We start from the raw sequence: 12358 nt of genomic DNA on the forward strand, positions 1-12358 counted from the left end.
TTTATTTTATTTATGCTATCTATTTCTTCCCCCCTTTTTTGTTTTGCTTTGTTTTGTTTTGTTTTGTTTTTTTGAGATGAAGTCTTGCTCTGTTGCCCAGGCTAGAGCATAGTGGTATGATCTCAGCTCACTGCAACCTCTACCTCCTGGGTTCAAGTGATTCTCCTGCCTCAACTTCCTGTGTAGCTGGGACTATAGGAGCATACCATCACACCCAGCTAATTTTTATATTTTTAGTAGAGATGGGGTTTCGCCATATTGGCCAGACTGGTTTTGCATTCCTGACCTCAAGTGATCCGCCTGCCTCAGTCTCCCAAAGTGTTGGGATTACAGGGGTGAGCCACCGTGCCTGGCTATTTATGCCATCTATTTCACTGAAGATTTCTCCCCTCATTCCTTGTATCATTTTTTAAAATTTCCTTACATTGGACTTCACGTTTCTCTGATGCCTCCTTGATTAGCTGACCTTCTGAATTCTTTTTCAGGAAAATCAGGAATTTCTTCTTGGTTTGGAGCCATTGCTGGTGAGCTCGTGTAATTTTTTTTTGGGGGGGGTGTTAAAGAAAGTTGTTTTGTCATATTAGCAGAATTGTTTTTCTGGTTCCTTCTCACTTGGGTTGGCTATGTCAGAGGGATGGTATAAGGCTCAAGGCTGCTGTTCAGATTTTTTTGACGCACGGGATGTTCTCTTGCTGTAGTATTCTCCCCCTTTTCCTTTGGATGTGGTTTCCAGAGAGCTAGTAGTGATTGTTATAGTAGTGATTGTTATCTCTCTTCTGGATATAGCCACCTAGCTGGTCTACTAGGCTTCAGGCTGGCACTGAGGGTTGTCTGCATAGAGTCCTGTGATGTAAACCATCTGCAGGTCTCTGAGCCGTGGATACCAGCACCTGCTCTGGTGGAGGTGGCAGAGGGGTGAAATGGACTCTGTGAGGGTTCTTAGTTTTGGTTGCTTAATGCACTATTTTTGTATTGGCCTCCTGCCGGGAGGTGGCACTTTGAAGAGAGCATCAGCTGTAGTAGCATAGGGGCATCAGGCAGTGGGCAGGGCCCTAGAACTCCCAAGAGTATATGCCCTTTGTCTTCAGCTGCCAGGGTGGTTAGGGAAGGACCATCAGGTGGGGGCAGGGCTAGGCGTGTGTGAGCTCAGACTCTCCTTGGGTGGGTCTTATGGCAGCTGCTGTGGGGGATGGGGGTGTGGTTCCCAGGCCAATGGTGTTATAGTCCCAGGAGGATTAGGGTTGCCTCAGCTGTGTCATGCAGGTTGTCAGGGGAGTGGGGGAAAACTGGCAGCCATAGGCCTCACCCAGCTCTCACATAACGCAAAAGGCCAGTCTCACTCCCACCTTGCCCTCTCAAACAGCACCGAGTCTGTTTCCAAGCAGCGGGCAAGCAGGGCTGAGAACTTGCCCCAGACTACCAGCCTCGTAGCTGTGAAAGCAAACCAGACTTTTGTGCCTCCCTGTCTGTGGAGTCTGCACACCAGATTCACACTCTCTCCCTAGGTCTGGACAGAAGACTTCACATTCCGTTGGAATTGTTACAAAGTTCAGCTGGAAGTTTCCTTTTCCCTGTAGTCTTTTCTAAATACCTCTGGCAGCTCTCCCTAAGGACCCCTATGAGACAAGGCAGAAATAACTTTCCAGGGGACTCAGAGAGCCCACAGGACTGTTCCTGCTGCTTCCTCTACCTCTGTATTTCACTCAGCTCTCTAAATTGACCCAGCTCCAGGTAAGGTCAGAATCTTCTCCCATGATCTAGACCTTAAGGTTCCCCACTGAGGGTGTGTGTTTGGGGGCGGACAATCTCCATTTCCCACTTCCACAGCTTGGGCTGTATTTGGGGTGTCTCCTGGGTCCTCCAGGAGCAATCTGCTTCCTTCAGAGGGTCTGTAGTTTCTCTCAGCTTTCCTGGTTAATTTCTGCAGTTGTTCTGGAGCAAAAGTTCATGATGCAAGTCTCCACATACTGCTCTGTCTGTTCACGTGAGAGCTGCAGTCTAGTCCTGTCTCTTGTCTGCCATGATCTCCTAGAATGACTTTCTACTATGAGTTTTGTCTTTCTACTTTTAAAAACATTTCTGAGATATACTTCTAGTTGTTTTCAGTCTTTGAGTCATGTTACCCCTTTTCATTTTCAGCTTTATAGTGTACTTTTTTCTAATCATAGGTGCTGAAAATGACACAGTAAATAAATGCACATGTTCAGTTCACCATCTTGAGCCATTAGGTCTAGTAAATTCATGTTGTACTTACTCAGGATGATACCTAATACTCTAATAAGAGTCAATGATTCCATTATCATTACACCTGTAATCCCTGCACTTTGGGAGGCCAAGGCAGGCAGATCACAAGATCAGGAGATCAAGACCATCCTGGATAACATGGTGAAACCCTGTCTCTATTAAAAATACAAAAAAATTAGCCGGATATGGTGGCATGCGCCTGTAGTCCCACTCGGGAGGCTGAGGCAGGAGAATCACTTGAACCTGGCAGATGGAGGTTGCAGTGAGCTGAGATTGCACAACTCCACACCACCTAGGTGACAGAGTGAGACTCCGTCTAAAAAATAATAATAATAATAATAATAATACATGTTTTAGTACACAAAGCACTTGACTCCCTTTTTTCTCTTTATTCTGGAAGTCTTACGTATACAGTTTTCTTTTCTTCCTTATTTTCCAAATAAAGAGTCAAAGTTTTTTCTTCTGCCTTAAGTTAGTGAATTTAAACTGGGTATTTTCAGAAAGAAATGGTTCTGTATACCAAGATGCTTTTAAGAGAACTGACTTTGGTTATAAAGAGATTTAATGCAAGCCTCCAGTTTAACTTGGAGGACTGAGTCACCCCTGTAATAACATGTTTGAACCACGGACAGGGCATCCTTTGCCATTCAACCTCTGATTTGCACAAGGTGACTAAAGGACCAGCAGCAAACAAAAGCAAAGGTAAAATAGACTTTTTTCCTGTTTGTAAAAATTTTTAAATTGTTTTTAGAAATTTGAAGAGTCAGAAAAAAGCCAATATTAATTTCTTGGAATGCTGAATTTCTTTTGTAGCCTAATGTAACTTTACATAATTTTCAAATGCAGTACCTTTGAAATGTGAGTTTGTTTTTATGAACCAAGCAGCCTAAAATACACATTTGTCACTGATAGTTACGAGCTAAATTTCAGTTAACTTTTTATTTATTATAAATCTACCTTTATAAAGTGGAAAATAATTCCCACTTTAATGACTACTCAAGGCTTTCTTCATTTTTTTTGTGCGCATAGTTTCTGTGATTGCATTACTAACCTGAACTTGCGATCACATCAAAATCACCATTAAAGTATAAGTGCATATTTTGACAAAGATTTAACTTTTGCAACGTCTTTAATGAAGCATGTTTTTCATACCTAATTTTATAGTTATACGTACCATGATGGTCAATACAAGAGGACTGTTCGTTGGAATAAGTATTGCAGATTTTAGGAAGCATGCAACATTTAAAAGGGCTCAGAAAGTGGATGATTTTTGATTGTAAAACTGGGTTGTACATTTTCTTTCCAAATATTGTTAAAGTGATGAATATTTAGAGATAATCATCTGGCATTTCAAAAAAGAAAAATCTTAGTAATTGGGGAGAAGATAAATAAACATATACATATATGTACATATGGATAGATTTAGATTTTCCAGAAAAGAAAGAACGAGTACCAAAACAGTATAAGAACGGTAAATCTTAAATCATTCAACCTATTAAAGAGAAATCTTAAAGTTGAGAAATGTGATAATGATGCGGAAAATGCTGTTTAGTGACTATGTATATGACTGTATGTAGGTATATAAAGTGAAAATTTGAAAAATTATGAGCTAATAAAACTTGTTATCTCTAGATCCTGAGTACCTGAATAACTAATGTACAGTCTCTCTCTCTCTCTCTCTCTCTTTCTCTCTCTCTTTGAGACAGGGTCTCTCTGTCACCCAAGCTGGAGTGCAGTGGCGTGATCTTGGCTCACTGCAACTTCTGCCTCCCGGGTTCAAGTGATTGTCCTGTCTCAGCTCCTAAGTAGCTGGGATTACAGGCACCCACTACCACGCCTGGCTAAGTTTTGTATTTTTTGGTACAAACAGGGTTTCCCCATGTTGTCCAGGCTGGTCTTGAACTCCTGGCTTCAAGTGATTGGCCCGTTTTGGCCTCCCAAAGTGCTGGGATTACAGGTGTGAGCCATGGCAACTGGTCCAGGCTTTCTTTTTTAAAACAATGTACATAAACAAAACAAAAGGGAAACCTTTTAAGACAAAGCTTTTGTTCCTTCATAGACATGCTGACTTGAATCATCTTCATAATGTTGGTTTGCCACAGGGTATGGTAGAACATTCGTGTAGTCCCAGCTACTCAGGACGCTGAGGCAGGAGAATTGCTTGAACACAGGAGGTGGAGACTGCAGTGGACTGAGATCTTGCTACTGCATTCCAGTCTGGGCGATGGAGCCAGACTCTAGCACAAATAAACAAATAGACAGACAAAAAACTTGATTCTCTACTTCACCTGTTTATACAAAACTTTCCTTTCTATATTTCTCATGTGTTTTATCTTACGTAGTAGCATGCAACCCTCTTACATACCAGTCAGGTAGAATTAGAGTGACACTGGATTTACCTGTTTGTTTCAAAGCTTTGGGAATTCTTCCAACAAATGTGACACATGTTAGAATCATTGTTACTTGAGATACTTATTGTACTGATAAATGCAATACAATTGTAGTAATATCTAAGAGAGCTTAGTCACATGATTTATTTCAGCCTTGCTTGTAAATTAGAATTAGTTTGATGATGCAAAGAAGAGCTCTTGTTGAAATATGAATACTTAGATTTTTGTTGTTGTTGTTGAGACAGGGTCTCACTCTGTCACTCAGGATGGAGTGCAGTGGCACGATCACTGCTCAATGCAGCCTCGAACTCGTGGGCTCAGATGATCCTCCCACTTCAGCCTCCCAAGTATCTGGAACCACAGGAACGCACCACCCACTGGCTAATTTTTTTGTAAAGACAGGTTTTTGCCATGTTGCTCAAGCTGGTCTCTAACTCCTGGAATCAAGCAGTCCTCGGCCTCGGCCTTCCAAAGTACTGGGATTACAGGCGTGAGCCACCGCGCCACTCTACTTATAATAGAGTTACAGATACTGTGAATTTCTAACAAGAACAACCTCTAGTTGTCTTGTTCATAGACTGAAGTCTCTTTACCTAAGTACTAAGCATGTGCCTAATGTTCATAAGAGGCCCAAATGCATGAATCCCGTGCTCTGTCTTTTCATGAATATGTGAAAAATCTAAATCTCATTCTCCAAGGAACAATATTTCTCTGATACAATATACTGGGTGGTTCAAGAACTGGCTACAATCCTAGGCTGGAGTTCCTCTGCCTTTGTCAAGAGAATTCCAGAACGACCTTATTGCATCCTTAGTCTAACCCAAAATCTATGATTGGAACATTTCCAAATTTCCTTATTGTATTAGGAAATTCTCTCAAGATTACATCTGGAAATTAAAACCTATTGTGAAACATTTTGAAGTTACAAGGTTTGTATAATTAGACTGCATGCGATTAGCAGTCTTGGACAAATAAACTTATTTTTAAAGAATTAAAAAGTATTTGTATGAAAAAGTATTTCTTCACATTTATGGTTAATATATGTTGCTATGAATCAATGCAGGAACTCAACTTACTTTACAAAGATCCAAGTGCAACACAGTTCTCACACCATGTGAATAGAAAAACAAAGCAGATAACAAATTATCTAATGATCTTTTAAAAAATACATGCAAATTAGTGATTAAATACTACATTTGATGTTTCAACAAAGTTTTTTAAAATTATATTTTAAGTTCTGCAGATATGTCTGCAGAATGTGCAGATTTGTTACGTAGGTGTACATGTGTCATGGTGGTATGCTGCACCAATCAACCCGTCATCTACATTAGGTATTTCTCCCAATGCTGTCCCTCCCCCAGCCCTCTGCCCCCTTACAGACCCCTGTGTGTGATGTTCCCCTCCCTGTGTCTATGTGACTCCCACTTAGGAGTGAGAACATGTGGTGTTTGGTTTTCTCTTCCTGTGTTAGTTTGCTGAGAATGATGGTTTCCAGCTTCATTCATGTCCCTGCAAAGGACGTGAACTCATTCCTTTCTATGGCTGCATAGTATTCCATGGTGTATATGTGCCACATTTTCTTTATCCAGTCTATCATTGATGGGCATTTGGGTTGGTTCTAAGTCTTCATGGTTGTGAATAGTGCTGCAATAAATACATGTTGATGTGTCTTTATAGTAGAATGATTTATATTCCTTTGGGTATATACCCAGTAATGGGATTGCTGGGTCAATTGGTATTTCTGGTTCTAGATCCTTGAGGAATCTCCACACCGTCTTCCACAATGGTTAAACTAATTTACGTTCCCATGAACAGTGTAAAAGTGTTCCTATTTCTCCACATTCTATGTAGCATCTGTTGTTTCCTGACTTTTTAATGACTGCCATTCTAACTGGTGTGAGATGGTAATTCATTGTGGTTTTGATTTGCATTTCTCTAATGACCAGTGATGATGAGCTTTTTTTCATGTTTGATGGCTGCATAAATGTCACCTTTTGAGAAGTTTCTGTTTATATCCTTTGCCCACTTTTTGATGGGGTTGTTTGTTTTTATCTTGTATATTTGTTTGAGTTCTTTGTAGATTCTGGATATTAGCCCTTTGTCAGATGGATAGATTGCAAAAATTTTCTCCCATTCTGTAGGTTGCCTGTTCACTCTGATGGTAGTTTCTTTTGCTGTGCAGAAGCTCTTTAGTTTAGTTAGGTCTCATTTGTCAATTTTGGTTTTTGTTGCCATTGCTTTTGGTGTTTTAGCCATGAAGTCTTTGCTCATGCCTATGTCCTGAATGGTATTGCCTAGGGTTTCTTCTAGGGTTTTTATGGTTTTAGGTCTTAGGTTTAAGTTTTTAATCCATCCTGAGTTATTTTTTTGTATAAGATATAAGGAAGGGGTCTAGTTTCAGTTTTCTGTTTATGGCTAGCCAGTTTTCCCAGCACCATTCACTAAATAGGGAATCCTTTCCTCATTGATTGTTTTTGTCAGGGTTGTCAAAGATCAAATGGTTGTACATGTGGTGTTATTTCTGAGGCCTCTGTTCTGTTCCATTGGTCTATATATTTGTTTTGGTACCAGTACCATGCTGTTTTGGTTACTGTAGCCTTGTAGTATAGTTTGAAGTCAGGTAGTGTGATGCCTCCAGCTTTGTTCTTTTTGCTTAGGATTGTCTTGGCTATACAGGCTCTTTTTTGGTTCCATATGAAATTTAAAGTAGTTTTTTCTAATTCTGTGAAGAAAGTCAATGGTAGCTTGATGGGGATGGCCTTGAATCTATCAATTACCTCGGGCAGTATGGCCATTTTCACGATATTGATTCTTCTTATCCATGAGCATGGAATATTTTTCCATTTGTTTGTGTCCTCCATTATTTCGTTGAGGAGTGGTTTGTAGCTCTCCTTGAAGAGGTCCTTCACATCTCTTGTAAGTTGGATTCCTAGGTATTTTATTCTCTTTGTAGCAATTGTGAATAGGAGCTCATTCATGATTTGGCTCTCCGTTGGTCTATTATTGGTGTATAGGAATGCTTGTGATTTTTGCACATTGATTTTGTATCCTGAGACTTTGCTGAAGTTACTTATCAACTTAAGGATATTTGGGGATGAGACGATGGGGTTTTCTAAATATACAATCATGTCATCTACAAACAGGGACAATTTGACTTCCTCTTTTCCTAATTGAATATCCTTTATTTCTTTCTCTTGCCTGATTTCCCTGTCCAGAACTTCCAATACTATGTTGAATAGAAGTGGTGAGAGAGGTCATCATTGTCTTGTGGCAGTTTTCAAAGGGAATGCTTCCAGGTTTTGCCCATTTAGTAAGATACTGGCTGTGGGTTTGTCATAAATAGCTTTTATTATTTTGAGATACATTCCATCAATACCTAGTTTATTGAGAATTTTAACATGAAAGGCTGTTGAAGTTTGTCAAAGGCCTTTTCTGCATCTATTGAGATAATCATGTGGTTTTTGTCATTGGTTCTGTTTATGTGATGGGTTACGTTTATTGATTTGCATATGTTGAACCACTCTTGCATCTCAGGGATGAAGCCAACTTGATTGTGGTAGATAGGTTTTTTGATGTGCTGTTGGATTCGGTTTGCAAATATTTTACTGAGAGTTTTTGGATTAATGCTCATCAGGGATATTGGCCTGAAATTTGTTGTTGTTGCTGTGTCTCTGCCAGGTTTTCGTATCAGGATGATGCTGGCCTCATAAAATGAGTTAGGGAGGATTCCCTCCTTTTCTATTGTTTGGAATAATTTCTGAAGGAATGGTACCAGCTCCTCTTTGTACCTCTGGTAGAATTTGGCTGTGAATCCTTTTGGTCCTAGGCTTTTTTTGGTTGGTAGGCTAGTAATTTCTGCCTCAATTTCAGACCTTGTTATTGGTCTATTCAGGGATTTGACTTCTTCCAGGTTTAGTCTTGGGAGGGTGTATGTGTCCAGGAATGTAGCTGTTTCTTCTAGATTTTCTATTTTATTTGCGTAGAAGTGTTTATAGTATTTTCTGATGGTAGTTTGTATTTCTGTGGGATCAGTGGTGATATCCCCTTTATCATTTTTTATTGTGTCTATTTGATTCTTCTCTCTTTTCTTCTTTATTAGTCTGGCTAATGGTCTATTTTGCTAACTTTTTCAAAAAACCAACTCCTGGATTCATTGAGTTTTTGAAAGGTTTTTCATGTCTCTATTTCCATCGGTTCTGTTCTGATCTTAATTATTTCTTGTCTTCTTCTAGCTTTTGAATTTGTTTGTTCTTGTTTCTCTAGTTCTTTTAATTGTGATGTTAGGGTGTTGATTTTAGATCCTTACTGCTTTCTGATGTGGACATTTAGTGCTATAAATTTCCCTCCAAACACTGCTTTCTCTGTGTCCCAGAGATCTGGTACATTGTATCTTTGTTCTCATTGGTTTCAAAGAACTTATTTATTTCTGCCTTAATTTCGTTATTTACCCAGTATTCATTCAGGAGGAGGTTGTTCAGTTCTCACGTAGTTGTGAATGAGTTTCTTAATCCTGAGTTCTAATTTGATTGAACTGTGGTCTGAAAGACTGTTTCTTATGATTTATGTTCTTTTGCATTTGCTGAGGAGTGTTTTACTTCCAATTATGTGGTCAATTTAAGAATAAGTGCTATGTGGTACTGAGAAGAATGTATATTCTGTTGATTTTGGGTGGAGAGTTTTGTAGATGTCTATTAGGTCTACTTGGTCCAGAGCTGCATTTAAGTCCTGAATATCCTTGTTAATTTTCTGTCTCGCTGATCTGTCTAATATTGACATTGGGGTGTCAAAGTATCCCACTATTATTGTGTGGGAGTCTATGTCTCTTTGTAAGTCTCTAAGAACTTGCTTTATGAACCTGGGTGCTCCTGTATTGGGTGCATATATATTTAGGACAGTTAGCTCTTCTTGTTGAATTGATCCCTTTACCATTATGTAATGGCCTTCTTTGTCTGTTTTGATTTTTGTTGGTTTTATCAGAGTCTGTTTTATCAGAGACTAGGAATGCAACCCCTGCCTTTTTTGTTTATTCTTCCATCCCTTTATTTTGAACTTATGTGTGTCTTTGCATGTGCGATGTGTCTCCTGAATACAGCACAGCACACCGATAGGTCTTGATTCTTTATCCAATTTGCCAGACTGTGTTTTTTAATTGGGGCATTTAGCCCATTTACATTTAAGGTTAATATTGTTATGTGTGAATTTGATCCCATTATTATGATGCTAGCTGGTTATTTTGCCTGTTGATCAATGTGGTTTCTTCATAGTGTTGATGGTCTTTACATTTTGGTATGTTTTTGCAATGGCTAGTACCATTTTTCCTTTCCATGTGTTTTGCTTCCTTCAGGAGCTCTTGTAAGGCAGGCCTGATGGTAACAAAATCCCTCAGTATTTGCCTGTCTTTAAAGGATTTTATTTCTCCTTCTCTATGAAGCTTAGTTTGGCTGGATATAAAATTCTGGGTTGAAAATTCTTTTCTTAAGAATGTTGATATTGCCCCCACTGTCTTCTGGCTTGCAGAGTTTCTGCAGAGAGATCTGCTGTTAGTCTGATGGGCTTCCCCATGTAGGTAAGCTGACCTTTCTCTATGGCTGCCCTTAACATTTTTTCCTTCATTTTAACCTTGGGTAACCTGACAATTATGTGTCTTGGGATTGCTCTTCTCGAGAAGTATCTTTGTGGCATTCTCTATATTTCCTGAATTTGAATGTTGGCCTGCCTTGCTAAGTTGGGGAGTTTCTCCTGGATAATATCCTGAAGTATGTTTTCCAGCTTGGTTCCCTTCTGTCCATCGCTTTCAGGTATATCAATCAAACATAGGTTTGGTCTTTTCACATAGTCCCATATTTGTTGGAGGCTTTGTTTGTTTCTTTTCATTCTTTTTTCTCTAATCTTGTCTTCACACTTTATTTTATTAAGTTGAGCTTCAATCTCTGATATCCTTTCTTTCGCTTAATTGATTTGACTATTGATACTTGTGTATGCTTCACGAAGTTCTCGTGCTGTGTTTTTCAGCTCCATCAAGTCATTTATGTTCTTCTGTAAACTCGTTATTCTATTTAGCAGTTCCTTAACCTTTTATTAGGGTTCTTAGGTTCCTTGCATTAGATTAGAACATGCTCCTTTAGCTCAGAGGAGTTAGTTATTACCCACCTTCTGAAGCCTACTTCTGTCAATTCATCAGACTCCCTCTCCTTCCAGTTTTGTTCCCTTGCTGGTGTGGAGTTGTTATACTTTTGGGTAGAAGAGGCATTTTATTTTTTGTAATTTTCAGCATTTTTGCATTGTTTTTTCCTCATCTTAATGGATTTATCTACCTTTGATCTTTGATGTTGGTGACCTTTGGATGGGGTTTTTGCATGGGCGTCCTTTTTGTTGATGTTGATGTTATTGTTTTCTGTTTTTTAGTTTTCCTTTTAACTGTCAGGCCCCTCTTCTGCAGGTCTGCTGGAGCTTCCTGGAGGTCCACTCCAGACCCTGTTAGCCTTGTATCACCAGGAGGCTGCATAACAGCAAAGATTGCTGCCTGCTCCTTCCTCTGGAAGTTTCATCCCAGAGGGCACCTGCCAGATGCCAGCCAGAGCTCTCCTGTATGAGATGTCTGCTGAACCTTGCTGGGAGGTGTCCCTGTTAGGAGGCACAGGGGTCAGGGACCCATTTGAGGAGGCATTCAGTCCCTTAGCAGAGCTTGAGCACTGTGCTGGGAGATCCATTGCTCTCTTCAGAGCCAGCAGGCAGGAACATTGAAATCTGCTGAAGCTGTACCCACAGCCACCCCTTCCCTCAGTTGCTCTGTCCTAGGGCAATGGGAGTTTTATCTCTAAGCCCCTGACTGGGACTGCTGCCTTTCTTTCAGTGATGCCCTGCCCAGAGAGGAGGAATCTTGAGAGGCAGTCTGGCTACAGTGGCTTTGCCGAGCTGTGGTGGGTTCCACCCAGTTCGAACTTCCCAGTGGCTTTGTTTACACTTTGAGGGGAAAACCGCCTACTCAAGCCTGGGTAATGGTAGACGCCCTTTCCCCTACCAAGCTTGGGCATCCCAGGTTGACTTCAGATTGCTGTGCTGGCAGCAAGAATTTCAAGCCAGTGGATCTTAGCTTGCTGGGCTCCATGGAGGTGGGATCCATTGAGTTAGAACACTTGGCTCCCTGGCTTCAGCCCTCTTTCCAGGGGAGTGAATGGTTCTGTCTTGTTGGTGTTCCACGTGCCACTGGGGTACAAAAAAAAATATCCTGGAGCTAGCTTGGTGTCTGCTGAAATGGCTGCCCAGTTTTGTGCTCGAAACCCAGGGCCCTGGTGGTGTAGGCACCTGAGGGAATCTCCTGGTCTGCAGGTTGGGAAGACCATGGGAAAAGTATAGTATATGGGCCAGATAGCACTGTCTCTCACCGCATAGTCCCTCATGGCTTCTCCTGGCTAGGGGAGGGGATTCCCTAACCCGTTGTGCTTCCTGAGTGAGGTGATGCCCTACCCTGCTTCTGCTTGCCCTCTATGGGCTGAACCCCTGTCTAACAAGTCCCAATGAGATGAGCCAGGTATCTCAGTTGGAAATGCAGAAATCACCCTCCTTCTGCATTGATCTCATTGGGAGCCACAGACCGGAGCTATTCCTATTGGGCCATCTTGCCAGCTGCCTTTCTTTTTCTTTCTTTCTTTCTTTCTTTCTTTCTTTCTTTCTTTCTTTCTTTCTTTCTTTCTTTCTTTCTTTCTTTCTTTCTTTCTTTCTTT

At 40.6% G+C, this 12358-nt stretch overlaps 1 protein-coding gene across 1 annotated transcript in view; it reads left to right on the forward strand.

The window, feature by feature from the left end:
* Positions 1-12358, forward strand: part of HYAL4 (hyaluronoglucosaminidase 4) — a 41120-nt gene continuing 28762 nt past the window's right edge. Inside the window, exons 1-2 of the mRNA XM_011951742.1 lie at positions 1-524; positions 2877-2946. The gene's annotated coding sequence lies outside the window, so the exon portion shown is untranslated. The remainder of the gene's footprint in view (positions 525-2876; positions 2947-12358) is intronic.

This window comes from Colobus angolensis, unplaced genomic scaffold (assembly GCF_000951035.1).
Source record: "Colobus angolensis palliatus isolate OR3802 unplaced genomic scaffold, Cang.pa_1.0 Scaffold326, whole genome shotgun sequence".
NCBI lineage: Eukaryota > Metazoa > Chordata > Mammalia > Primates > Cercopithecidae > Colobus > Colobus angolensis.